General features: G+C 40.0%; 1 protein-coding gene across 4 annotated transcripts in view; it reads left to right on the top strand.

The window, feature by feature from the left end:
* Positions 1-1,938: 1,938 nt before the first annotated feature.
* PLCE1 (phospholipase C epsilon 1) overlaps positions 1,939-27,332 on the top strand; it is a 165,165-nt gene continuing 139,771 nt past the window's right edge. For all 4 annotated transcript variants that reach the window (XM_049809586.1, XM_049809585.1, XM_049809584.1 and 1 more), the window contains exon 1: positions 1,939-2,071. The gene's annotated coding sequence lies outside the window, so the exon portion shown is untranslated. The remainder of the gene's footprint in view (positions 2,072-27,332) is intronic.

The following is a 27,332-nucleotide window of genomic DNA, read 5'->3' as shown; positions in this document are numbered from 1 at the left end:
GGCTATGTCTCATGTCTCCTAAGCAAGAAATGATTTTGATGTTACACTGCTAAAAAGATCAAGGTGCTTTACTATAGTGGATGTATTTTCTCTCACTATTCTAATAATAAGAGCCTGTAAGTCACTGAAAGAGTCGGAATAGACAATAAATGTAAAGCCAGGAAGTTGTAAGTGACTAAATCTATGTAACACTATATCTGACCTAATCTGTTAAACCCCCGCCCCCCAACTTGTTGAAAATACATAATTTCTGTAGTAATTTCAGTGGGTAACTTCATTGACTCTTTTGATATATATGTTGAACCGCTAATAGACTTTCTCCGCTGTGATTACTACCTACAGGGCATCAACAGCGTCGTATTATCCTCAGAAGAAAATTATCGCAAGGAGGTGCAGAGTGTTTGCTGAGGTAACAGAGTAGAGTATATAGTAATAAATCCGACTTTCAAGCGTTCGGCTTTGTTCTGCCCTTTGAAAATAGAACCATGAGTTCCTTACATTGGAAGAGAACGACGTAAATTGACTGTAAGTTTTACAGCCCTGTGCACGGGGACACAATCTCCACATACCTTAGTTATGAGAATCGGTCCCCTTCACATAAAAATGTCCTAAACACCACCGCGTTATCTGTGGCCAACTTTCGCCTGTTTAAAAGCGAGAATGCTTCCTTTGAGGTGAAACTTTATGAGGCTGGTTTTCTTTCTCGTTGCACTCCGCGTGGAAAAAGATCGCACGCAAAGATGCTCAAGCCGCGTTCGCCGAAACCCTGTCTTCCCGCAGCGCCGACGGAACCAGGGCGGTGCTTCCCCCTCCTCTCCCTTCGCGGCGAGAACGGCTGGCAGCGGGGCACAGGGCAAAGGCGGTGCGCGGCGTCGAGCGGCGGTTCCCGCTGCCGCAGCCCGCGGCGGCGAAAGCGGCACCTCGCGCACCGCGGGGCGCGGGGCGGCGCGGCGCGGCGCGCGGAGGCGCGCGCCGGCATTCCGATGCGGTGAGGCAGCCGCGGGCCGGCCCGCCCCGCCCCGCCCCGCCCCGGCCCTCGCTCGCGGGGCGCGCGCGGCCATGGCGCTGGGCCGGCGCCGTTACTCAGCGGCGCGGAGGCGCGGGGCTTGGGGCGCTTGGGCGCGCCGCCCGGTTTGCGGGAGGTAGGAGGAAGGTCTTCCGCGGGCGACTGCGGCTGGCGGCGGCCCGGCGAGGTGCGGGGGGGGGGGGAGCCGGGGGACACGGGACGTGCGACCCGCGGCCGGACGGGTGCCGGGGCGCGCTCTCCGGCTTCGGGGATCCCCTCCGCGGGCGCCGCCTGGTCTCTTATGGCCGGTCACGCAACACGCGGAGCGGGGGAGAGCAGTCGAATTCGTAGCCTGGGGGCGCTGCTGCTGCCGGCAGGGTCACCCGCCAAGCCCGTAGGACGTGGAGCGGTTCAAGCGCCGCGCGGAGCGAGCGGAACGGCGGCGGGCAGCCGCCGCGGACCGCGCGTCCCTCTCCCCGAGGCGCCGGCGGGCGCGGCGCTGCTGCGGGCCGCGCACCCACTGCGGCCTGCGGAGGGGCCGCGCAGCCGGCGTGCGCCTCGCTCCCCGCGCCCGCCTCGCCGCGCTGCCTGGGCGAGCGCGGGGCTGCCGGGCGGGCGGGACCAGGAGGAGCTGCCCGCGGCGAGCTACGTCCGCGTCCCGCCGGTCTCGTCTGCCTAGCGAGCGGGGGATGTGCCTAGCGAGCCGGCCCGGGGGAGGCCGCCCGGCGGGGGGCATCCCCCCGCCCCGCCGCCGAGGAGGGGCGGTCCCGGGGGAACCCTCCCCGGCGGCCCCTCGGCTGAGTCAGCCGGCGGCGCTGCCCCGCGGCACCTCCCTCCTTCGGCCGGGCGGGGCGGTGCGCGCCCGCAGCCCCCGCCCCCGGCCCGTCGGGGTAGGCGCCTCGCTCGCTCCGCCGCCCCGGGCAGCGGCGGCCGCGGAGCGCTGGCGAGGCGGGGGCGGCCCCGTCCCGCAGACCTGCTCCGCCGCTGAGGCCCCGCCGCTGCTAGAGTCACCGGCCGGCCCGCCCGAGGAGGAAAAGGAGGAAGATGCCGGGGGGACGCTGAAAGGTGCGTCCCCTGCTCACCCCCGCCCGCTTTCACGGGCTCCTTCCCCGGCTCCCGTACGAGGCTGGCGCTTCCCCCGGGGGCTCCCCAGGGCAGGGCCTCGGCAGCCCCGGCCCCAGCCGGGAGGGGAGGGGAGGGAAGGGGGGGGGGGGGGCGCGGAGAGCTGCCCGCTGCGGCCGTGCCCGGGGGCGGGCGGGGGCTCCGCTTTCGGCCATGTTCCGCAGTCCCGGGCCGCCGGCGGGAGGACCCGGTGCCCCCCGGTGCCCGCGCCCTCCCCGACTGACCTTCGGCTTCAGGGCTCCCCCTCTTCCTCCCGGAGGCTCCATGAAAATCCCAAACGCAAAAGCAAGTTGGGGTGGGCTGCTCTTATCCCACGTGCTACAAATTGTTATACATTCATCCCTCGCTTCCCCGTTCTCTTTTTTTTACCCGTTGTGATTGTACGAACAGTTGTTTTTTTTACGTTAAAGCCTGGCTGATTGTAATCCGACAAGAGCGGTGTAGCTCGTGGGAGATCTGGCGTTGGAAGGAGCCTCTGGTTGCCAGCGCCAGGGGTGGTGATGTCTCAGTCCCCCCACTTGGCGGGTCTCGGTGAGCCCCTCTTGCGGGTGCTGCGGGCCCTGGCGCCCAGGCAGAAGGGCAAATGCATTCCTTCCAGCTCCAGACTTCTCTTTGGCCTGCTCCGTGAAGGGCGGTTGAGTTGAGACTCTAAGTCTGCAAACACTTACAGAAGTAGTTTCACTGAAGTGTTTGTGAGATCAGGACCAGGGTGGCTGGGTGCAATGCTTATCAGTTCTGCTGCACACTCTTGGGATGCCACCAGCACAGGTGATACAGAGAAGAGCCTATACAGGTGGCTGCGAACTAGGCTTCTGATAAAGGAGGTGTAACAGCTGGGTGGAGTGGTAGAGAAATGCCTAAAAGATCAGCTGTACTTCAAGGGAACCATCAAACGTTTCCTGTTCTGTAGTAGGACGCTTCCGTGAGGAACAGAATTGGGCTTGCTGTTGTATTTGTATGACACAAGTTTGCTAAATATTTCAGTCCTTTACGTTTTGTGTATTTGTATATTTGAAAGGGGATCAAAGAACCTTCCAATTATGAAAAAGCTGTTTAGCAATTACTGCAAAGCGGTGACCATTATGTAGTTTAAGAAGTCATGGTTTCCAACTGAAGATAATCATCTTTGATCCGTGGTATGTCATACTGTGAAAAGTCAATGGCAAACAACCTATGTTTGTGATCGTTACAAAAACAAAATGAAAAACACCTAAGTGAATCTGGGATCGATGAAACACATGAGGTAAAACCAGAAAGAGACAGAACGTTTTGTGTATTAGGAAGTGCTTCAGAGAGAAATGCCCAAGTCTTAAAAGGGCATGTCCAGTCTGTGCGTAAATTTGCAAAGGATTGCTAAAGTCTTTTTTAGTCATCTAAACAGAATTTATTCGTGTTCTGCCATATTGAGGTATTCATCTAGTATACTGTAATGAGTTCATTCCTATTTTCGCACATGGCAAGAAGTTTTGTTATTAAGACTTTGTGACTGCAGACCAGATAGTGCAATTCCTGTCCTCTCAGTTCACATTAATTTAATGTGATGCATCTTAACCAATAAAAGTGTAGTGTTCAAGTCAGAGTTCCAACAATATAATAAGGAAAAAAACCCCAAAACAACAGAGTAAAACTTCAAGAAACATGAAAGCCCTACTGCAGAATAAAAAATTTCTGAAAACTATATCTACTGGAAATCATAGAACAAGTTCATGAAAGAGATGATAAGATAATTTGAGGTTTGGGAGATTTGTAAAATGAGAAAAAGAAATTTGCTGTATATAGGTTATCCAAAAGAATGTTGTGAAACAATTTGAGCTATTTGTGAGTACCCATAGGAGAAGTATTTCTTGTATCAAAGGGCTGTTCTATTTAAGAGAAATATTAATATTAAGATCCAGTGAGTAGAACCTGCACTGAAATCCAGTATAGAAGCAAGGCACCTATTCAGAAGTGACAGTTGTAACTGTTCATGAAGGATTGTGGTACACTTACAATGGTTGGAAACATTTAGCTCAAGTTAGCAGCTCTTCTTTCTTGAATAAGAGCAGCTGTAATTTAGCAATACTTCTTGGATTTGAAACAAGAATTGGTTAAAGGAAGACTTGATTTATAAAGGAGACAAAAACCAATTATCTATTATTTCGTTAGAAGTCCATGATTTGCACAGAGATTCTTCATTAAACATTAAGTTTTTTTTAGTGATCAGCTTTATTTACCTGCATATTCACAAAAGTATTTCTTTAACATTTTCTTCTTTTAAAACACTAAAGACCACGCTTTGGAACAAGGGTGGTTGTTTTGTTTTCTGTTTGTACAGTGTCTACTGCAAAATGGATGCTGGGTCATGACTATGAGCCCTAAACTTTATGAATTACAATGATAGTGTTATTAGCAATAATTCACATCTTTTTTGTTTTATATATACTTTTCAAAAATACCAGTAACTGAAACATTGGAACGAATCACGCAGCTCCAGCATGGACAGACTTATTCTCATGCCTGTTGACAATGCAGCCATTGATGGTTTCATTTGAGTAATGGCTATCATTTGATTACGCAGACAGCAGGTTAATGGCTGTCTGTACCTTTATTATGCAGTCTGATTAATTTTTAAATAATACTTTTCAAAATGGCTCTGTTTTAGAAAGCTATTCCCATGCTAGCCTGAAATCTGTGTTTTTCCTTAGGTTAATTCTGTCCCTTCTTGAGCCTTCTTAATCTCATTTAGAAGAGAGTTGTTGCACGTGTACTTGAGGGCCTACATGACTGAGTACATATTATATGAGAGCAGTCCAGCTTACTCTGCATACTGCTTTATTTGTCTTGGCAAACCGATACGTATATCTTCTTGTGGGTGGGGTTTCCATAGTCATGGTTCTGCCAGGTATTGGTCATATTTCACTCTTTGATTTATTTATATTTTTTTTTTTTTTTAGCAAAACGTCCATCTACTGAAATGAGACTTGTGTTTAAGAGCTGAGGATAAAGTGATGACAATTTTTCTTTGCATTTCCTATATTGGGAGCTCTCTAATCTTTCTTTTCTGTTTTTGAGGCCCAGAATTTTGGTGTTACTTGAAACAGTGGAGTTAATTTGTAAATATGTCACTGTGGGATCAAAGTCTAGTCCTTGGTGGTTTCATATACTCTCTCATGCTGACATCTCTATGCAAGACTTAATTAATGTCACTGATTTTAAACTAGGCCATCCACAATACTCTCTTCTTAACTGCCTAGTCATTCATAAATAATCCAACATGTTCAAACAAAAGCTAGATGTGCCATCAGTTACCAAAACCTGGTAAACTACAAGAGCTAGAAGGAATGAGCTCAACTCTCCACCAGAATTATGGTTCTTCCAGAGCCTGCTATACTTCTCCAGCTTATCAAGTGTCAGTGATGGTGCTGCGGGTAATACCAGCTCTTTCAGTGAAAGATTTAAAGTAGCAGGGACACACACCTTGTGGAGTATGTGACATGCCTCAGGGAGCTGCCTTCTGCCTTCTTTACTTCCGAAACTTAGGTACTCCAGCATAATTTTCGAGTATGGAGGCGGTGCAGGCTTGAGTCTTGTCCAAGGAAGTGTATTCTGTAGGCCAGTATATTTACTGTAATATTTTACTCACAGTAGTGTGAGACATATCGTAATAGTTTGAATAGGCTGTCAACTCTGAGATACATTTTATTCTGTGTTGTTATCAGTAAGTAATATTCAATAATTTGTTATGACATTTTCAGTGGAGCCACCTCATTAAAAAAAATACATTATTGTATTTTTCAGTTGTAACATTTAATAGGTAATTAAAAATGAAATACTTGGGTATTTTCAATATTCTTTATGTTACTCATCTGAATGTTTTAAATGAGATGCAAAAAGTGGAATCAGAGTGCAAAGTTGAAGCTACCATTTGAAAACATTTATTTTTGGGGTAATGGTTTTATTCTATTAGTATGCACAAGTGCTGCATAACTTGCATCTAATAATAGTGTGTTTTCTGAAACAGATGACTCTCAGTTGCATTGACCTTGCCTTGTGTAGTAGGACCTCGCTGTCTGCTGTTTCAGACAATGCTCTGATGCGAGACCTCTCCTCCCACAGTATTTTTCTCTGTCTGTGCTACAGCATACAGCAAGAATGCTGCTGCAGGGATCGCTGGTATTTGAGGTTTTTGTTACACTGCATCTTCTTTCTAACATTTTCATAATGCATTCCTTTACTCCAAGTACAAAACTCTGTTGCTTGGATTAGGTTAATTTCTTTCTGTCGCAGTGCAAATATCTTTCAGCAGTATTGGGGAAACCCAACTTGGTTTCTCTTTGGAATTTAGCAAGCTAAAAACGGGTCATGTAGCAGAGTAGCTACTGCTTTGTGCACTAGCAACAGTTCACATTAAAGAACAACCTGTAGACTTCCTCTTGAGGAACTTTCTTGACGTGAATGCCTCCTTTTTAATTCCTTTAGAGTTGCTATGATTGTTTTGGATTACAGCTATGTACCAAATTGCAGAGGAAAAAGAAAACCCAGTGTTTTAATATCCAGGCTGAATTGCCTTCTGAAGACAGTACTCTGCCTCTGGTCTTATTTTAGGTAATTTTCATGCTCTGACATTTTTCAAATATGTATTTTCAACCAGTTAGTTTTTGTTCAGTTCAGACAAGTATGTTAGAATGCATTTATAATCAGATTGTTACATTGATGGGCAGAGATTTCTAAGAATTGGTTAGTATTTTTCTAACTTTTACTGGAAAAATTGACACTTCCGATGACTTTCAAATATATCAGATGTTCTGTGAGCATATTCCTTGTTTCTACTGTGGGAAAATAATCTGATTGCAGGTATTTCTTGTGAAAGCTTTGAGTTTCTGCTTACTCTGCACCCATTTTAGTTCAACAGGCTTATGGGAAGCAGTAAAAGTAGAGGAATATCTGTCTAAGGCTGCAACCCCCTAGATTTCTGGCTGCAGGAGAGGCTGACAAACAGGCTGCCTCCCTGTTTGGTTCTGCAATTCACATTCACTCTTCAGCTACGCTGTGGGCTGCTTTTCTGTAAAAGCTTGAGTGGCAAAGATGTCAAAGAGTACCAGATAGGTAATGCTTCTTGAAGTCTTTTGTATTGTGGTACTTCTGCATTATTGTGGTACTTCAGCATTTTTTAGATTAACAATATTTCTTAATGTGGCTCCTCTAGAGCCCTTGAAATTTTTCAGTGCAGCTGTTACTTTTGTGAATAGTCTGTTGTTTGTATTTTTCCCCCAAAGTGGACATACAAAAAGGGGAGTATCTTGCATAATTACCTTTGTTGTGATTGCACCTTTTTTGTTTGTTTTTGCTTTTCCTTATAGTGAATTTATAGAAGAGACAACAAAAATAGAGACAATAAAATCAAGCAGTTGGACAGCTGCTTATGTTGGAAATACTTTAATCTTAATAACCACTCAAAATGTTGCTGTTATTGATTTGAATATACATCTGCTCTTATTCTGTGGTTTAATTCAGCAAAGTATAAACAAGAAATTCCACTTCGGTGGTGTTCACTCAGTAGACATAGAAATGAAATATGGGGAAACTTTTTATAAAAATGGATGGTTTCATATGTGTCATTAACTAAAACCTCCATGGCAATCCTATTTAGAGGCATTTCTAATATCATTAGCCTGGGTAATTTAAATATATAAGTCCAACTATGGGGCTTTTTATTTTTTACTTTCATAGGACAAATTCAGAAAGTAGCTATCACTTATTTCATCACCTGTCACTGTATAACAATTTCAACAAGTTATACCATCCAAATGAAATATACTGTTCCTTTGAATAGTCTTGATATGTCCACCAATATGTAATAAGTACACTTAATGGTTCAGTTCTGTGTGTTTGGTTTTGGTTTGCTTGTTTTCAAAAAGATCTGTTCTTCTTGTAAGATAGGGCTGTTGGAGGGCACTGTTGGAAAGTGGTAATTGCTGCTCTATGTTCCCTGCCCACCGGTAGTAATTAATTCCGTTTCGAATTTTGCTCTTGCTCTAGGTGTGTTCCAGTTTCCCTTCCCTTCTCCATAGTGTTGAGTCTTGTGTCCTGTTACCCAGAGTTAGGTTGCAAGAGGGAGTGGTTAATACTTGGGGAGGGTGGTACCATTACATTCTTATATGTCTTTGGTACTTTTGGTTTGACGTAACCGCGGTATGGTATTAGCATATTGCCAGTTGTTACCTGATACTGTGGTATGTGGAGTTACAGATTGCTTTCCACAAGAGAATATTCAATGGTTGCGTTCTTTCAGTTCCCTGCAGTGCGAGTTTATGTGCATGGAAGCAAGGAGTATCTCTATTTTCAGGGTGTGTTCCTATCGGAGATACTTGTCTCAGTGAGAATACCCTTGTATTGCTGCAGACTGGACACCTGCAAAAGCTGTCAGCTGAAAGAGTCAAATCAAATAAAAGGTTGACGGTGTGTTTACACACATCAGAGTCTACTCATCTACTGTGCAACTAATTAAGCAGAGATTTAAAAATGCCAGCTGCGTGTATAGCATTACCTCATATTTGAAAGGTTGAGAGGTTTCCTAACATTGGAAAAGTCATGATGTTGACTTTATATAATTCTTTTCTTTTAAGGAACAGTAAACCTTGAATCTGAACCTGTATATCTGTCAGGGTATTTCTGGATAGTTTCTTCTTACCCCGTTGAAAATTATATTAGCTTAGGCCAAATCCATGTAACATTGGATGCTGTTGTTTTTATTGCGTTACTTATTCCATGTTGGCAGAAATATGTTGTGTGTAAAAAATACAGGTTTTGCTATCCAGTTGCCTTTTGGTCCCCTATTAAAACAGATGTCAGAGACTGTATTACAAGGTTCTACTATATGGTTGAACTAGCTTGCAGTATGAAACAGAAATGTGGTTTGGTTTTTTGTTTGTTTGTTTTTGGGTTTTTTTAGATGCGGGAAATTGAAGAAGTTTGTTGTTGTTCTGTTGTGTGTTGTTTTTCTTTTTTTTTTTTTTTTTTTTTTTAGCTAAGCCAAACTAGCCTTCTTGGTACTTAACCAGAAAACATTTGTAGATGAAGATCTAGAGTTTAAACTTGTTTGGGAATACAGTTGAATCCCAAAATGCACTATTCAATTGTTTCCATTCTCATCTAGCTTTCCTGAAATAAAGTTAAGTATATACATAGTACCTTGGTATCAGAATGTTGTGGTCATTAAAAATCTAGCTTTAGTGGCCAACTTTTCTATAGTGAAAGAGTATAATGTTAATACTGTTCTTTCTTGTTTGTATTAACCAGATATTGTCAACTACCAATCTAGTTGCACAGATTAAATTTGTTTATGTTATGGAAACACATTGGATTTGCTATAAAGAAATAATATGCTTTTAAAACATTAGTTTAGGGCCATAAGTAAGAAGGGTTTGTAAGTCTCTTAAATTATTAAATGGATTTTATTTTTTTAGCGGTCAGCTGAAATTTTCTTGTTCCAACAAATTCTGAGCTATGGCAAATGTTCTATTTTTAACTGAATTTCTGTGTCACTCAATTATGAACATTTTTTGCAAGAATGTTTTGCTTGTGATTACGTTTGTGCAGCAAATTCTGGAACTCTGTCTTAAATCTTCTTATTTCTGTGTAATAGGAGATATAATGACTTGAAATGAGGGAAAATAGGAACTCTTCATTAAATTTTTGTAGTTTCATTTGTATAAAGGAATAGGAATTTCTTGGAAATCAGCAACATTTTGGAGTGTAAATGGTCCTTCCTACTTTTCCAAAGTAAGGAAATACTAAAATTTTAGATATCTTTGGTAGAATCAGAAAAAAGAATGGGTAATTTTTGATATTAATAAATGGATAATATCTACAATTGAAATCTATTTTCACAGGTTTTTCTAGTCACTCAAATCAAATCCATTCTGGGGGCATGCCAACAAACTGATTTTATTATGAAAACTGTGTTGTCAGCACCAACTGTTCAGTGCATCAAGCTCCAAATCCTCATTATCCTTCCCTTTCTATGATTAATTTGGCTTAAAAGTAATAAATATGGAACCTTCTTTTTTGTCTTTATCTTAAGCCTTTATTGTTTCCATATTCCTCTTGTTTTTATAACTAAATGGTCTGTTTTTAAAACTGAGATTATGAGTAATTATATAATGGTATGACTAGGGGCTTCTAGAAAAACAGTGCATTCTCTGAGTACATGACTATAAGAATTAGCAATACTGTGAAGTGTGTTTGGAAATTAATTCTCCATACTATTTGAAATGCGATTCTAGATTTGCAAGCCAGGTTCAGTAGTGGTTTGTAGAAATAAACAGTTCCCTAGACAGCAGGCTATAAAACAGGTCAGTGTTAAAATATGCAGTAACATCTTTCAAATGTCTGTATAGTATTAGACTACTATGCCTGCCTGTATTCTCTTTCAAGATTCAGATCATAACATCTGTTTGGAGTTTTGTTACCCGATAGACATAGGAATGGTAGAGATGCATAGTCAGCAAAGCATTGTCAGGAGGTCTTCACATCCACCCCTCCAGAAGAGGCAAGTTTGCGGGTTCTCTTAAAATTTGCAAATGTTGTTCTGCTTTGCCAAAAGCTTACCTCCATGTTCGTGTCATCCCCTCATTTTGTTCCATATACTCTATTCTATTATGCAAGTTGATAATGAAAATGTTTGTCCTTAACAGTCAGTTGTCCTCTTGGCTAGGTACATAAAGCTGTTATTGAGGCTAAAATTTCTGAGGACAAAAGATAACGTACCACAGTTATAACGGCACAGTATCATCCTGTATAACAGCTTCTATGCACCCCTGAGCTTCATCTCAACTGTATGCTTTGTAGAAAGCTGCATGGACTTGACTTACAAGTTAGTGGGAGAGCTGTAAAAATATTTGAGGAAGGTGTGTGCGCAAATTCAAAGCAAGGGAAAATTGTTTTGCATAACAGCATTGGAACTATGATGGCCAGTTAAGTATCTAATCTGTACGTGAGTCACTCTAAACTCATGTGCTTTCCTCTGACTTGACATGGTGCTCTGATTATTTTCTTTTGCTATGTAATGCCATTCTCAGTCTTTTATCAGCTTTTCTCTGTTCCCTTGAGCTCGGAGGATGCTATTGAGAAGATCAAAAAGGCCCAAACAAAAAAACCCCCAAACCTCTTCACTTGCTGTTCTTGCTTGAATTTACACTTACCAAAACTCTCCCAAATATTTCAGGTGCATTTAACTCAGTGAAATCAATGGATAATTTTAAAAAAACAACCAATAGCCTCTCTCCTGGTTTTCCCACCTTACCCATCTTGCTTACAGTAAAGCTCTGTTTTGTTAGCAACCATATGCATCCCAATAAAGGTTTTAAAGTTTGAATTGAGGCAGAGACTGTCTCAGAACTTGGCCGGTGAATGCAAAGAAAGTTGGCCATGTTCCCTCTACTTGCCAGAAAAGCATGAAAGCTGAGGCCTTTCCTCTGTCAAAGAGAAAGGGAAGCTCTGATCTCTCTGCGTACAGATTTTTGCAACTATTGAGTTCCTGACCTATTCTTGGTAGGACTTGTCTGTCTCTTGCTTGCTAGATGTGGCCCGAAGCACCCTGGAAAAGACCTCTAATCTACAGTGAACTTGTATAGATCAACCTAGACTTTTTCCTCCGATTATCAGTTTGAGTTTCTTCTCTCTCATTACAGTCTTAAACATCAACAAAAAATCCCTTCTCTACAGTAATACAGTTTTTATGCATGTGGCTTGTCTCTGTTATTCTTTTTACTAAATCTAAAGACCTGCTTGCTTCATTTTTTTTAATATTTGATGTACATTTGAGTGTATAATTAAAAGAGCATAGATGATGTTGTCATCTAGGATCATACTATTTATTGTGTGTTTGGCTGTAGACAGTTCCACTGTGTGGTCCTCTCCCATACAGGGCTTTAAAGCTTTCAGTGTTCAGATAATCTGACAATTTGTTGAATGATGTGCGACTATATAAAATAAAGTAAGAATATTAAATTATAAAGGAAATTATCCCTAAAATTTAGGCTTGTTTTCAATATGTACTGGTATGGTTTTTAAATATTTAATTCATTCTTGTCAAATATTTGAATTTAAAGCATTGAAAATCAGAATCTTGAGTTTAATAGTAGTACAGTAATAATACCTCTTCCACATTCTTCTTACCATAACTGTACCTAAGACTATATAGAGGATGCTATGTAATTTTTTCTGGTGAGTGAATCATGAAAACCAAGCAAGTGTTTTGGTTTTTATGGATATTATAGGTGATAATTATGCACACCTGAATTATGTACAACTATTATACAGTTATATAAATAATGTACACCTGACCATTGGCTTTTTCTCTATAGTTTTGGCATATTTTCTGTAGTGGGTGTAGTCTTTATTTTTCAGAGAGGTCACATGTAAAATAAGAAGTGATGAAATGCATGCATTGTATTTTCAAAAATATGTTGAAACGTTATAGTACTATTAGCGTTATTACTTCCATAGTTGTTTCTGCTTTTATGACAGCAATAGAATGCTTAAATAAAACCAGCCAGCATAAATGAACAGTTAATAAAGCCGGAAAACTATACAGAATCCATGAAGACCTTAGTGTGAGGAGTGCGCGCTCTGTTTCTAATTTAACCTGTTCTCAGATTACTCTCAGAAACTGTTCTAAGTTTGTCAAATACTTTTGAGAGATCTACAGTAGATTTTGGTTTTGAAGGTAGAGTTTGCCTTTCCTAAACTAAATTTCATTGTACTGATGTTATTTTTCTTGAAGGTAGGTAAAAAGGGAAAGCAATATTCAATAAATAATTTCTGATAGCTTTGGAAGTCAATAAAAAGATGTCTTGAATATATAGGGGGTCTGAGTGTGATGCAGTCCCTGCTAAATTAACAGGAGCAGGTCTAAGAAGGCACTTAACAGTTTGCAAGATAAGTTCATAATAAAATAAGAGGACTACTGATTAAAAAAAAAAGAAGAAGACCTAGAACTTAAGGATGCCAATTGATTTGGAAAGGATGGAAATGAAAAAGATCTGCAGGAGCAGGTAACTGCTTTGAGGTGTGGCAGTAGTGTGCCTAAGATGACAGATGAACAATATTTAATTTGAAATCTTAAGGGACAGGTTAGTCTGCTTTCATTTACGCATGCTAGTTTTATATGTTGTTTCTTCATAGGTCATCCACTGTTAGCCATGAACTTTATTCTAGATGTATAGGTACTATTTTTTTTTTCCTCCTCACCTCAGTTCTCACACATGATCTGCTTCTTCCTTGTTGGCTTCCTAACAACCAGAAAGTGACATACGGGAAAGTAATAACATCCACATTAGAAATTAGATGTTATAATTTAAACAAAGACCTCCATATAGTATGCAAGATATCCGTTGGGAAAATGGAGAGCTTCAGACTGCCTGTTGTATCTTGTGAGTGCTGGTACAGGTGATGATATCCTCACTGAGTTACCATTTAAAAACACTTTCTCTATGTGTTGTCAATGAGCTTGATGAGTTGTGGCAAACCACTGATATGCATGGCCTTACAAACTGTCTTGAAACAGTTTTCTGTTTTTGCGCTGTTTTGAAATATTGCATAGGTTTTGTTGCACGCAGAGCACTGTTGCTAGCATCAGCCATGGTTTTGTTCAAAACTGTGGAGATTGCAAAGACCATTTTTCATTGCTGCTTTGCCTCCCCTCAGGGATCTTTTCTTATGCCAGTTATTACTTCGTAACGCACCCAGCTGCCTGCTAAGGTCATCGTTGAACAGTCAGTCCTGCAGGTGAGCCCTCTGCATCTGGTTTACAGGTTTTTCCCCTCAGCGGGATGAAGTCAGTGTTGTCATCTTGCCCAAGAGAAGCCTGATTACAAGGCCTTGGGCTGCTCCTTATCTTGTAGTTTGCTGCCTCAGTACCAGCCTGATAGTGTTTGATTCAGTGTTTCAGAGTAACCTCCTCATCCCTGCTCTTGGCCTTGCTGGCGACACACAGAAGTCCGTATTCATTGTGCTGTTCGGGTGTTCCCGTGATCATTAAATTTCCTCAACTTCTTTTTATCGTTTGGGGTGAGAACGTGGTCGTGGCTGATGGTGAGGCCAACGATCTCCCTCATCAGGGAGCGCAGGAGGCGGCAGTGGGAGGTTGAGCTGGGGGCTGAGGCTCTGCTGTGGGCCGCTCATCCTGAGACCAGCACCAGCAGATGAATGAGGTCCGACATCAATCTGACGGGTCTGGTCGAAAGGTCAGGAGCAGCGGAGGACAGGCCTGGGCCCAGAGCGGCCAACGACATAGCTCAGCCCAGGACTGGGGGGACAATCCTGAGCTGAAATGGCTCCTGGGCCCGTTGGTGGGGGTCACAGGTGGGGCCGGTTATGGCATTTAAGGACTTGGTGTGCTCGGGGCCCTGACACTCCCTCTGACAGGGATCTGTGGCGATCCCCTCCTGGGTTACCATCACATATCATGTGCTAGTTGCAACATTGGCTTGTGCTTATCATGCCCAAGTACATTACAGAAAACAGTAGTTTCATCCTCTTTAACTGTTAGAGCAGAAATAACCTTGAGTGTTTCAGCATGTGTTTTCTGGTTCATTATCTTTTACAGTCCTTTTGTGGTTGTGTTCTTTGGCTTGTTTAACTGTGGCACTGGCAGTTTCCTCTCTGATGCTTTCCCTTCTCTGCTCGACCTTAGGGTATACATCAGGCATATGTATATGCCTCCTCCCTTCTAGGAACTTTTTGAGCTAAACACAAGGATATTAAACAACGTAATAGCAGCAGGGATGCGCAATCAAATGCATGCAAGCTAATCTTTCTGCTTGACTGAGAAAGCGTAGCCTAAATATGTAGCACTCATTTTTACATAATATGTTATTGCTGAGGCATATCAATATTGGAACATACGTGTATCTAGTTTAGGGTAAAAAAACCCAACAAGATTCCCTAGCAGCATTTTCAGATTTTAGTGAAGCAGTATTGTTTGGATACTAGCAGAGTCTCTGGCACATATTGCTGCTTATGTCAAAATAAAAAAGGGTGTTCCAGAGAAGGAAGTGTCCTTTTCCAAATCATGACTGCATTTTTTAGCCTTGTTTCTTAGGGAAACAACTTTGCAAAGTCACACTGTGTGTCTGTGTCTTTTCTGCCAACTTTTAACTTGGCCTGTAGCAATCAGCAATCAGGTTTATTACAAAAGTGCAGATCTCAAAAGATGCTAAAGACTCAACAAATTTTGTGCAGATGTTACTTGGGTACAGAAGAGAAGTTGTGTAAATCATTCTGGCTGTGAAGAAGTTGCTCTGAGAGCTCACACATTAGTGGAGGGTCCATATAGGAGAAAGTCCTTAGTAATACCCCAACTGTAAGAAAAGTTTCAGCTGAAACTGGCATCTCCTTAGACATCAGGATTACTCAGAACTCATTATTTCTAGAAGTAACTAAGGTATATAATGCTTGTTTATCATGTGTTCTGTTGTTTTTCAGTGTACCTTTAGCTACTGAATGCTCTGCATCGACATTAAATATCCTCTGAAATACTTGTCCATTAATGTTACTGACAACTTAATTGTGTTAAAATTGCATTTCATCTATTCAGCTGAAAGTACAAGAACTTTTAAGAAATGTAATAAACTTTGAACAAGTGATTGTTTGCATTAGGTAAGTATAGAATTAGCTTTTGCCACACATTCTTATCCCAATTAACTATACTGTGAAGACTGAAGTAGACTAAAAATCTGGGATAAAGTCCTATCTTACCAAGGGAGCAGATTTTCATGTTTAGAATTCCAAATTCTTAGTATTCTTGAAGCAAGGAGCTCGACTGTACTACCCAAGAATGAGTTGGTTTATGATGACTGCACTTATGTTGAACACTTGCTGAAGGTTTCATCCTAAAAAAAAAAGGGTGAAGTCCAAATGCACAGTTATAAGCCACGGGTTCTAAACAGGAATCTCACAAGTAGTCAGAAATGCTTAATGGACTACTTTCATAGAGGCTCTGAAAGATAACCAAGAAAAGCAAATACACATTTGCTCAGCAAGGATATAGACATTCATTGCAATAATTTTAAAGATCCTCAAATAGAGGATTGCCTAAATGTGTTGTAATCATATATGAAGACATGCTATGTTGATCTTCAGGCGTGTTTCTCCTTCAGATGAATCAAGTTGTTAAAGAAATGCAAGTGGAGCTTAAGGAACATGGAAGTTGCTGTGAATGTACAGTTTTCTCTGTATCTGGTTCCATTTAGAAGACATGATGGTATATTATAAAAGAAACCTAATTTTGACCCTGGGTGTGTTTCCATCCTATTTATTTATTGAATAAGATTGAATTCCTGGTATTTATAATGTGAATTACAATGATGCCTACAAGAGTTTTAAAACACTAAAACATTTAATTTAAAATGATTGCTTAAAATTGTTTATGTTGGTAATGACCTCTCATGTTAATGTAGTAAATACCTTGCAACATTGCGAAAAAATAATTTGCAGTTGTGTGGTGACTTGCTTCTTGCATGTTTAATTCTGGCAAGAGCCGACATCGTAGAGATTACTTCATGGCTTCAATGAGTCAGATGTCTCCCAGAGTTCGATGAGGTTGGTAAAGCCATTGTAGGCAAAAAAATGAATGTAGTGTTGATTTGCTGAACAAATATTGTTTGCTAATTAGAGTAGTGCTGTTTTCAGTGTCGCAGTGCTTAATATCTAGAAAAGTTAGAACAATAGTAGTATAGAAATTGTTTAATGTTTTTTCAGGGATGCTTGATCAATAGTCTTCTGAAAATGACATCTTTCTCAAGCAGATAATTAATTACCCTCTGAGCAAAAAGCCTTGTTTAATTCTCTTGCATTCTCTATTAGGCATGGTAATAATATGCAGATGAAATAGCAGATGTTAGAAAGTAAAAATAATAACAGAATAAATATTATGATTCCTGAGTGAATGGTATGAATAAGTCAGGAATGGTATACAAAGAAAATGTATTTTGAGAAAGTGCAAGAGTGGTGCAGTTATTTAATAATGTTAGTCTTCAGCATTTGAAATGTTTTTCTTTGCTTTTCTAAAACTAAAGTGTAAATGCATAGATTGACAGATGTCTGAACTCTTGTTCACATACAGATTAGCTTTTCATTTTTATTTGAAACATTACTAGGGTTTCAGACTTACTGTTGTTGCAGTTATGACAGCTGAGCAATAATATGTAAGTTATTACTCAAGTAATGTTTTTAATAGGACTACTGTGGCTGAGCATAATGTGAATAAAAGTGTTAGCTTGGGTTTACAGAAGATAAACTGTAGTGATGTATGCGCCTCTAACATACCATCAGACATTTTAGTAGTCAGAAATATTTTTATTACAGGTTTGTTCTGTTCTCACCAGTGTGGCTAGAATTACAGCTGATGCAGGACAGTGAGAGAGAGGGAGATGAGAGAAGACTTGGGTGCTCACACAAGCAAAAATGCTGTGAGGAAGAATGAACAAGACAAGGAGCCTGAGGGGTTCTTGTTGCTTATTATGTGACTTGGTTCAGATCAATTTTAAAACTGTGGCCAGGTGACAGTTTTTTATGGCAAGCTGTAATTGGAATTTATTGAAATGTATGTCAGTGTGCCACTTTAAGTCCCTTACAGGTATGGTTTCACATTGGGCAGAAATGCTAGATGAGCTCAGATGGGAAGGCACTTTGTTATTAAGTGGAACTAGATAAGAAAGAGGCTAGCCAGTGCTGGAGTATTCCTGCTGGTGAGGCATGGATTTTTTGCCTTGTGATGCTAACCTCTCTGGTATTACTTTACGAAAAAGGTGGGTGAGGGGTAATGGTGCTAGGATATTTGGGAAACAGTTCTTTACCTTGAGGCTGAACTGTCACTCAGTTACAAGCTGCTGAGCTAAGGCTTGTAGATCCTCCAAATTAGTACTTGTTATTGAAGTGTCCAGGTAAATAAACCTACTTCTGTAGAAACTGATGTGCTGGTTTCTATCACTGCTGAAGCTTGGATCCCAGTGCAGGGAGAGAAACCTTACTGGGAGGCATAGGTGGTGCTCCAGGCAGGGTGTGGAGTGTGACTGGCATGCTGTGATGTCTGAACCCTGTCCTCCAGTCTGAAAGGGTCAGCCTGCTGTAGGGCTGGCCTGGTGGCTGGCTGACCAAGGCATTAACTTCTACAGGCTTGAAGCAACTTAGACAAACAGTATCCTTTGGTGAAGGCAACATCTCTGAAAGCATCTTTCACAGGTGTAGTACGAAGAGAATGGGATCAGAGCATGAAACACCCAGTTCTGTCACTGATGGGCCATTGTGAATCTGTGGTGGGATGGCTTGCAAGTGAAGGCCAGCAATCAATTTCCTACTTGCTCTCCCTTCGCATTTAGAAACTCATCTGGCTTTCAAATAATGTAATTTTTCCTGCTTACATACTGAGTTTATTTGTGATGGTGATTCTTTGAAGAGAGTTTTTGCTAGAAACTAGAATGGAGGGAGTATACCATGTTTACAAATGGCATTAGTATGTAGTCCCAGGTTACTGTTGACCATTTGCAATATTTTAAAATTTATTTGTAATTGAGATTCATTGTGCACAAAACCCCTCTGCTTCTGCTTCTTTTCTTCAGTTTGCAGGGCTTTACTAAGAGTTCCGATCAGTAGAAGATCCTCCTGTTATTTTCCAACATATTTAACACTGTGTGGCCTTAGTGAATGAACGTACTGTGCTTTATCGACTGAGGAGAAATGGCATAAACTGACTAAGGAGAAACCACGTGAATGAAGATGTGTGTGCGTAGAACTTGAGAACTTTGTTAAAGGATAAAATGAAGATATGAACGATGGCATTGAGTCCAGGGGAACCACAAAATCTTCCAAGGTGGACAAAGCCTTGAAAGGGGATGATGGCTCAAGTATTTCCCAGTTTGAAGCTGTAGGTGTTTCGAAGGACCTGAATGACTGATTGTTGGTATTCAAATACGCACAGAACATGCGGGCAGTGCTGTGAACATGCTACTTGCTGTTCACTGAAGATCTGTACAAGATCCTCAGTGGGCCTGAGTGAGGCAGTTCTGATCTTGTGGCAAGAGTGATGTATTATTAGGTTCAGTTAATCCCCATATTAAATACTGAGCTAACTAGCCAGGTATGTGCTCAGGGTTGAAAGAGGCAAACCTGTTACTTGCCCTTGTCTTTTCATGTTGTGTCTGGTGCATATGTTCCTTCATAGCAGTTTGGTTCAGGGCTAAACTGAAATTAGAAAAGAGTAGTTTGTACAAAAGCTGGAAAGGAGTATTGGGGTTTCCAGTGTTTTCATATTGAAGATGATGTTCCCCTTTTCTTAGGCTGGTAATCATGCAAAGAAGGAGGGCAATGAGGACCGTCTCATTGGTGTAGGGATCAGCTGTGAAGAACTGATGGCAAACCTTCCCCACGTGGAACTGATGAAGGACAAATCACCATCTGCATAGTGCAAGTTATTGCCAGTCACTGCCAGGTGAAAAGGTTAATAAACTTGCTGCCCAATTAAACCATGTCCCTTGCATCCATGTCCCTTGCATCTTGTTTTTTGTTTCTACATGTCTGAGACAGGTTTCAGCTGCTGTTCAGTTGCTTGATCTCACATTTGTCTTCAAGGTGAAAAATTTCCAGGAGACTATATGGATGGAAAAAAATACATGTTTTGAATACAGTGATCTTTAATCCTGATGGATATAGTGAACATAAGATATTGAGAATGGTGTAGAGGGATTGACCAAAGCTTTTCTGAACAAGTCTTGCAAGTTGATTAAATGAAAATGTGTTTGTGAAACTATAGGAAAGTGGTCCTGCTCAGCTGATACTGCTTAAGCTGTTAAAGAAGTCAGCTCTCTCATCTAGGATTCCTTTCTGGCTTTTTTATCCTTTGTTTTTACAAGACACTTTAATTTGATCATAATAATTGTCACTGTTGATCAAGAAGGTTACCTTGTTTATTTTGCTTTACTGAATGGCATTTCCTGTTTTTATTTGTTTGTTGCAGGTGTTTACAGTCTTTGTTTCATTTCTTCTAACGGGAATTCTGTACATTTTAAAGTTTTGCCTGGCTTATGATGCATCTTCCCTGTTATGTCTTTGGCTGAGTTTCCTGTAGTGAAAATGTAAGAAAGTTAGAATTACAGTCTTCCTTTTGAGGACATATTGTCTTTGTTTAGATCACCAGGTACTCTTAAATCTGTGCAGCAGTGGAACTAGAGAAATTTTGGTGATTAAAAATTGAGAGAGTGTGGTTAAGATGTATAATTCTTTGTATTAGCTTTAAACAGATTTATGTCTTAATTTGATGATGGTCTAGTAAGGGGCAGAGAAAGAATTGATTCATTTAGTAACTACAGTTATTAACTCTGATGAATATAACTCTGGAGAATTGAGTTGATGCTTCTGGTTTTCAAGATCACAGTGGTACATATTTGTTTTATATAATATCTTTTATTAATTGTCAGTTATTTTGTGTTCCTTTATAGTTTATCTAATCTTTCCAAGAGATTCTACTTACCAGTGTCAAGTTTGTTGAATTCTGCACTTTGAAGAATTTTGTTTTAAATTCTGCTGCACTCCCTTTTCCTATGAGTGTGAGACTCAGTGCTCCAAAGTATTTTTCACCCGTTTGAGATTGTTTTCACAGTTCTTCAAAAAGTTAAGGAAATTATTCCAGAAGTACTTGTTCAAAGATGGAGAAGGATAATACCACCTTTAATGGTTAGAGTTGTCATGCATCTCAGATAGAAGGACTTGTTCATTTAAGTGTTGATAATTAAATTACAGTTTTTGGATAAGGCCACTTAGGACATTCAAGTAACCACTGAACAAAAGGTTTATTTAAACAGCATATTGCAGGTCAGATCTAGAAAGAAATAAAGAATTGACCCTGACAGTAAGATAAATTCAGTCTTGGGTTTTCTCAGTGCATCTCCTCATACAGAAAAGGAATTTCTGTAAAGAAATGAAGAGTGGAGCTGGTATCTGGCAATAGCTTCAGATTCTGCCTGATGCAGTGATGAATGATGAGGCAATTGAGAGGGTTCACCATCTGGCAGCCATTTGCATAGTTTGAGACAAGTAATACTTGATCATGTTTAGATAGGTATTCTGGAAATTAAAAAAAAGACACTCTAACTTGACAGGATATATAAATACTGTAGTTTTTTGAGATTTTTGTTTTGTTTTGTTTTGTTTTTGAAACACAGACACTGGTGGTAAATCTGAGGTTCCATATGATGCTCTGTGCCAAATACAATGTTGTTATAACTTGCTTCCAACTGTTCAAATAGAGTTTGTGCACATCTTGAGTGATTCTTAAAGAGTCTGGCTATTTCCTCCTTATTGTTTGCCCTTGGTTCCCTGGGCAGAAGAAAGGTTTAGAAAACTGATGACGACACATCGGTGCCCTGTTCTTGTCCTGGTATTTTCTGCTTGTTTCTGAGATAAGGCACTGTCATGAGAAACTAACAGTGTGGATGATACTGGATAAATTAAAGAGGAGTTAATAAATGTGGGTTTCTTATCCTCTTCAAGGAATTGCTCTGGAAGAAACTGTAGCTTATTTACTAAAAGAAAAAATGCTCTTTTTTTTTTTTTTTTTTTTTTTTTTACTTGTAAATGGATAGTTGTAGTATACAAACAACTTTTCTCATGAATCAGTTGTTTTCTTAAGATCTTGAATTGGGATTATATTGTTTAAACACAGTTGTTGGGGTGATCCGAGCAAGATGATCAATAGTTTTGTATCCACTTACTGTGCCAAATTATTTCTCTACTGTTTCCCAAGAATCTCTTACGCATTGATTGCTTGTGCCTTAGATGCTGTATAAATATTTATTAATTTGAATTAATATAATTATTTTGTTGCTGCTTTTTTGTGGTGTGTGCTGAAACGTCTCTTGTTTAGGATACATAGTTACCATATATATGTAGCACGTAAAATGAAAGTTGGAGAAATAGCTATGGGTGTCCCAGTGCAGTCAGGGAAGAAGGGGGGATTGTCAGGCCGCCTCCATTTGCCCTTTAGCTGTCTTGAATTACCTTCTGTACCAGTCCAATAGCAGTTTGCCCACAGAAAGGATGAGTACGGGTTTTGTAATGCCCCATGTCTGTTTGTCAGTCCCCCTCATTCTCTGCACCCATAAGCTTGGCCCTTACTGGGCATTCACCGAGTTCCCTGTGAAGCTCCCACTGCATCCTACATACTGAATTGCATTTGGTATCTCTGGCAGCGTGCAACTTCTTTAAATAATCCCCATCTTTACCATGACATGTATCCCTTACTACCCCCTCATACAGTTGCTGTTTTTTCCCACAGTCCAACCAGCATCCTCAGATATTTATCTAATAATCTTTTCCTTGACAGCCTGGAGTTGAAAGGCTTTCTGACTTACCACATCGTGTGATGGTTCTGAGCCTTCGTACGCCTTTCCTTAGACTGAATAATAGTGTAAATCTTAAAATATTCTGTTTTTTTTTAGTTTGAAGCAGAATTCCTGCTGACTTCAAAAGGAAATTAGCTTGAATAATGAATTGTAGGTTACACTGATACTAAATTAATACAGTTTTATAGTCTGTGATTATGTTGGATGTTTTACCTAGACTGTTGTAGACTTTAATCCCAGATGGCTGGGGAATAAGGAATTATTAAATGTTATTATTAATTATTATTAATACTAAGTAGAACCAGCTTGCACTTTAAGTCATGAAGTGTATGCAGCAGTGTAAGAAAAAAAAAAAGTAGACAAATTAGTTTTGTGTCACATTTTGTGAATGCGTGTGCTGAAAGGTTGCCAGATTGTTTATTTTCATTATTCGTTTGTCTTAGTTGGCTGACCTCTGCATCCAAGATGATTCACTAGTGCTGGATCTAGTTTCTTATATTTGTACTTTCTTTTACTGATAGAAGGAGCACATTACATTTCTGACATAACTTTAAGCCTTGTAAAATGAACCAGTGTAGTTATTAATGGATTTCATCAGCTAATCTACTGGCTTTAGAAAATGTCAGCGTGTGTTGAATGCAGTGCAACTGTAGCTGTCTACTTCATGTGCTTTTATATTCAGATTTAACTGTGAATCTGTGTGTTTTGAGTTGGATGTGCAACAAGAAGAATATGATTTTGAATAATTTCATGTATATGTTTGTATGAGGATTTTATAGGAGGATGTAGGCTTTGGCCACCCATATGCAGATAGGCAAGTAAGGGAAGCCCCAGGCACTGGTAATTCTGCAATTTTACAGTAAGTTACAAAATACCGTTTTATTGGTTGAGCTTGTGAGTTTTACACTTGATAGCATTTATAGCACTGTGTTAACACATTTCATAACATATCTAATGAATCCCAACAGTTCAAGGAATTTGCTGGGCACAGTGAATTGAAATCTGTTGATTACAGTGGAAAGCAGAGACTGAGAAGAGTGTAATGGGGGACACATGAAACCCTTGTCATCTGTTCAGCAGAGCTGCAGCTTCAGATATTTTTGCAGTTGTCCATAGATCAGAGGCTCTTCCATCATGGTTTTTACTTGCTGTTCCATGAGATTTTAGCATTCTCATACAATAGATAAATTTTCTCTTTATCTGGTGTGTTCAGGATGCAGTTAGACATCATAGCAAACATGATCTAAACTGAAGCTACTACTGAGACGTGTAGTCCTTACCAGGCATTCCTGATATTTCCTTTTCGTGGAATGTAGTGATCATGTGGCCACAAGGTGAGTCAATTCGTTTGGATGAAAAGAATATTTTCCTGACAAATCAGCCAGCTGAATCAACTTAACTCTGTGGACTCATGATCTCTAGCTGCATGAGATGGGGGAAATGGGGACCGAAGCTCAAGAGTGAGGAGAGGAGAGAGTCTGCCAGCTTTAGTGGCAGCTACCTGTTAGATTGACATAGCTGACATAAAATTACATTTGCAGATTGCAGAACTGTGTAAACCAATTTAAGCAGCATTTTCTTCCCTTCCCTATGCTGCTCATTTTCTCCCTTCTCCTGTTATGGCACACATGTTAGTACAACCATGTATGAACTGGATTGGGAAAATGATCTAGCTGTCAAGTAACTTGAGCAAAAAATTCTTGAGATGGATCAGTTCCCTATCATGTTGCAATGGTCATGAGAGGATGGGAACAGCTGGACATAGACAGGGAGCTTCTTAAGCAGATATTATTCTCGATGAGATGGATTTCAAACATGGGCACAGATAGATAGGGTGATGCTGGTAGACAGAAATGGGCAGGCATGTAGCCTCTGGAGTTGAGGAGAGAGGTGACAAACAAAACCACTGTTGGGGAAGATTTGAGATAAAGTTTCTAGAGAAAAGAAGAAGATCTGAGAGAAGCAGTATGGGGAGGACACCTGTGGAGACATTTTGGCATGAGAGACGTAGGAGAATGATGCTGAAGGAAGGAGGACTGTGGAAGACCAGTCCTGGCCTCTGAATGAGCTTTGTGGACAGAGTCTGGGATATAAACGGACCTCTGGTTTTAGCAGGTTTCTGTTTACAGAAGCAAATCAGCAATATGATTTTTTTTTTTTTTTTTTTAAGTTTCTCTATAAAGAATGATGTAAAAAATTTCAAGTTAACATGCATGGTCAGTTTTGTGATCTCAAATTCATTGTGTGATGTTAAAGTTGCATAATGATGTTGTCTTTTTTGCCTCATAGAGTGATGTTGTTTTGTAAGAATTTCATTTGGCAGCCAGCCTAATAAGAGGTATATTATTTGCAGTGACAATCCATTCCATTAATTTTTATTCCTGGCTTAGCAATATTACAGGGAGTACACTTATGAATGTATTTTGGTGGCTTGTATTTTCATTCGATTGCCTGGAATTTTTCTGATGCAAACAGGAAAGATGAATCAGTAGACTAGAGATGTTTTGATAGATGAAAGAAATCCTTAAAAAACCTGAAGACTATTATAATGCATATATATGTTTTATACCTTTTACAAAGTATTATTGTTACTTGATATAGCAAGAAAGAAACTTAAGAGATCAAGAAAAAACCAAGCTGCTTCTCCTTCTAGCACCTTCTAGATCTTTCTCCTTTGATCAGCATTGTTGTATGTAGATTTGGACTCGAAGGCATGGAATGGTTGCCAGAAGAAATAAAATGGGAACATTTGTAGATGGATTGCTTGCAGGTTTTTTTTCAAGCATATAGTGGCAAAAAGTTATATAAGCTGTTACTTGGGGATTTGAAGAGGAAGGAGGGCAGGAAAGATTGAAGAAAGTGAACTAAAAATGAATTTCAGGATACAATTTAATGATACAGGGACTATCAAGGAATATAGATTAAAGAATTGTTTGTGTGTTGGCTTCTCAGTATATCTCCTCTACAGTTGTGCTGTTGCAGTATTTTATAGGGTGTTCTGTAAACAGTGTTGGTAACATGACCCCACTTTAAGTCCTGTCCCCACTACTCTTATCCAACTACTGCTGTCTCCTTCAACACAACTCTTCTATGAACTGTAGCTTTTATTTTACTTTCTGGTGCTAAATATCTCTCTTGTACAGGATCTGAGTTTCCCATCTTGACTCTCCTCTGGCTGCTCTGGCATGCACATGCATTTTGTAATGCATGGAGAATGTAATTGTGGCTCTTTGTTCTGTCTCTGTCACTTTCCTTTGTGACCCTTCTTGATCTCTCTTGTGTTGTTAAACCAATAAAATTGAAATCTTGATTGAAATATTAAACTGCATTTTTTTCCCCCATGGTTTTATGGTAGCTACTGTCTGAAGAGAGACAGTTTGCTAGCTGTTGACAGGCTAGCAAAATTTTAAGGGTGGCTTTGTAGCGAACTGTAACTTTTCTTAAATTTGTTTTTCCTTTTTGATGAGCCCCTCCCCCCCCCCGATACATTTAGTTACACTTTTGCATTTCATTGTGTGAGAAAATAGCATATCAAATGTCCTGTTAACTAAAAACTATGTTGTATGTTTTACCTTTTGATTTGTGCCAAACTGCTTTTGGATGAAGAGTAGTAGTAATCAATAAAAATGGAAGCTGGCACTCTAAAATGGTTTAAAATAAAATTGTTAATCATAGTTACTCGAGAAGAGTATCAAAATAGATTTTTACACTTCAAATTACTTTTATTATTAAGCTTTCCTGATTTTATTCCTCCCATCATTCCTAGTTGTTTGATCAGCTACAGATGATTTAATTATTATGCTTAGCTGAACTGCATGAACTGAATTGAAGAAGGTAGTCGCTTATGCTTATGTAGATAGTGCCTGGGTCAACATTTGATTGATCAGTTCAGTAGTCAAGTTGTTACACCTAGCCATTGATTTGCCTCAGTTTTGTGATACGTTTTGCTACTGAAGTTTCAAAGTTGGTTTTTTTTTTTTTGCTTGTTTCTATTGAATTTAGACTGTTTTAGTAAACTTAGGCCTTAATGTAACTTTCTGCATTTTCCACATTTTTAATAACACACTTAATGTTTTTAAACATTAAATACGATAAATTGAAATATAAGAGTATATTTGTTTAATTCACCATGATTTCTCTGGGTGTGTCTCTTTTATTATTCTGTTTCCTTTGTTGAACTATCTGTAACCTCTTATTTTCTGATTCCAAGATTTATTTCTATCATGCTGTTTGCAGGAAAGAAGCTGAGAATTGATGGCAACATTGAAGGGCAGGTTAACTTTTCAGCTCAAGGCATATAAGTAAAGGGGTCAAAAAGATTATTACTAATATTTCAGTCTTTTACCCTACTCTGCCTTCATGCTTTTCAGTCATAAACTTCTGGCAAAAATACTGTGTTTTCTTCATTATTTCATGGGAATAACATAAAGTTTAATGAAAACAAAACCCATGTAATACAAAACCAATTGTAGTAGTGATAGGGTTCAGTTCTGAACAGGAAATTGATTAGTTTTAAATGACAGTGTAGGTTTAAAAATGATTTTGTTCTTCAACATGTTTTAACTTACCCTGGCTATGAGTCAGAAAAATTATAGAAAAGACATTTCCTTTTTTTTTTTCTTTGTATATATCTTGTGTATTCAATTTCAGTGTTACAGCTTCAGTAAAATTAGTTTTCTGCAGTCATGTAGCTTTCCATAGTGAAGTGAAGACAGCTATTTAAATAGGTAAAACATGACTGTGATTTCCCCACATTGTAAAGTGAGACTTTAAGACAGATTTAAATGTGTGTTTTGGAATTCTCTAGGTTTCAGTATAATTAACTT

The sequence above is a fragment of the Accipiter gentilis genome, chromosome 9, assembly GCF_929443795.1.
Source record: "Accipiter gentilis chromosome 9, bAccGen1.1, whole genome shotgun sequence".
Lineage (NCBI taxonomy): Eukaryota > Metazoa > Chordata > Aves > Accipitriformes > Accipitridae > Astur > Astur gentilis.
This window is presented reverse-complemented; position numbering and strand designations above follow the sequence as displayed.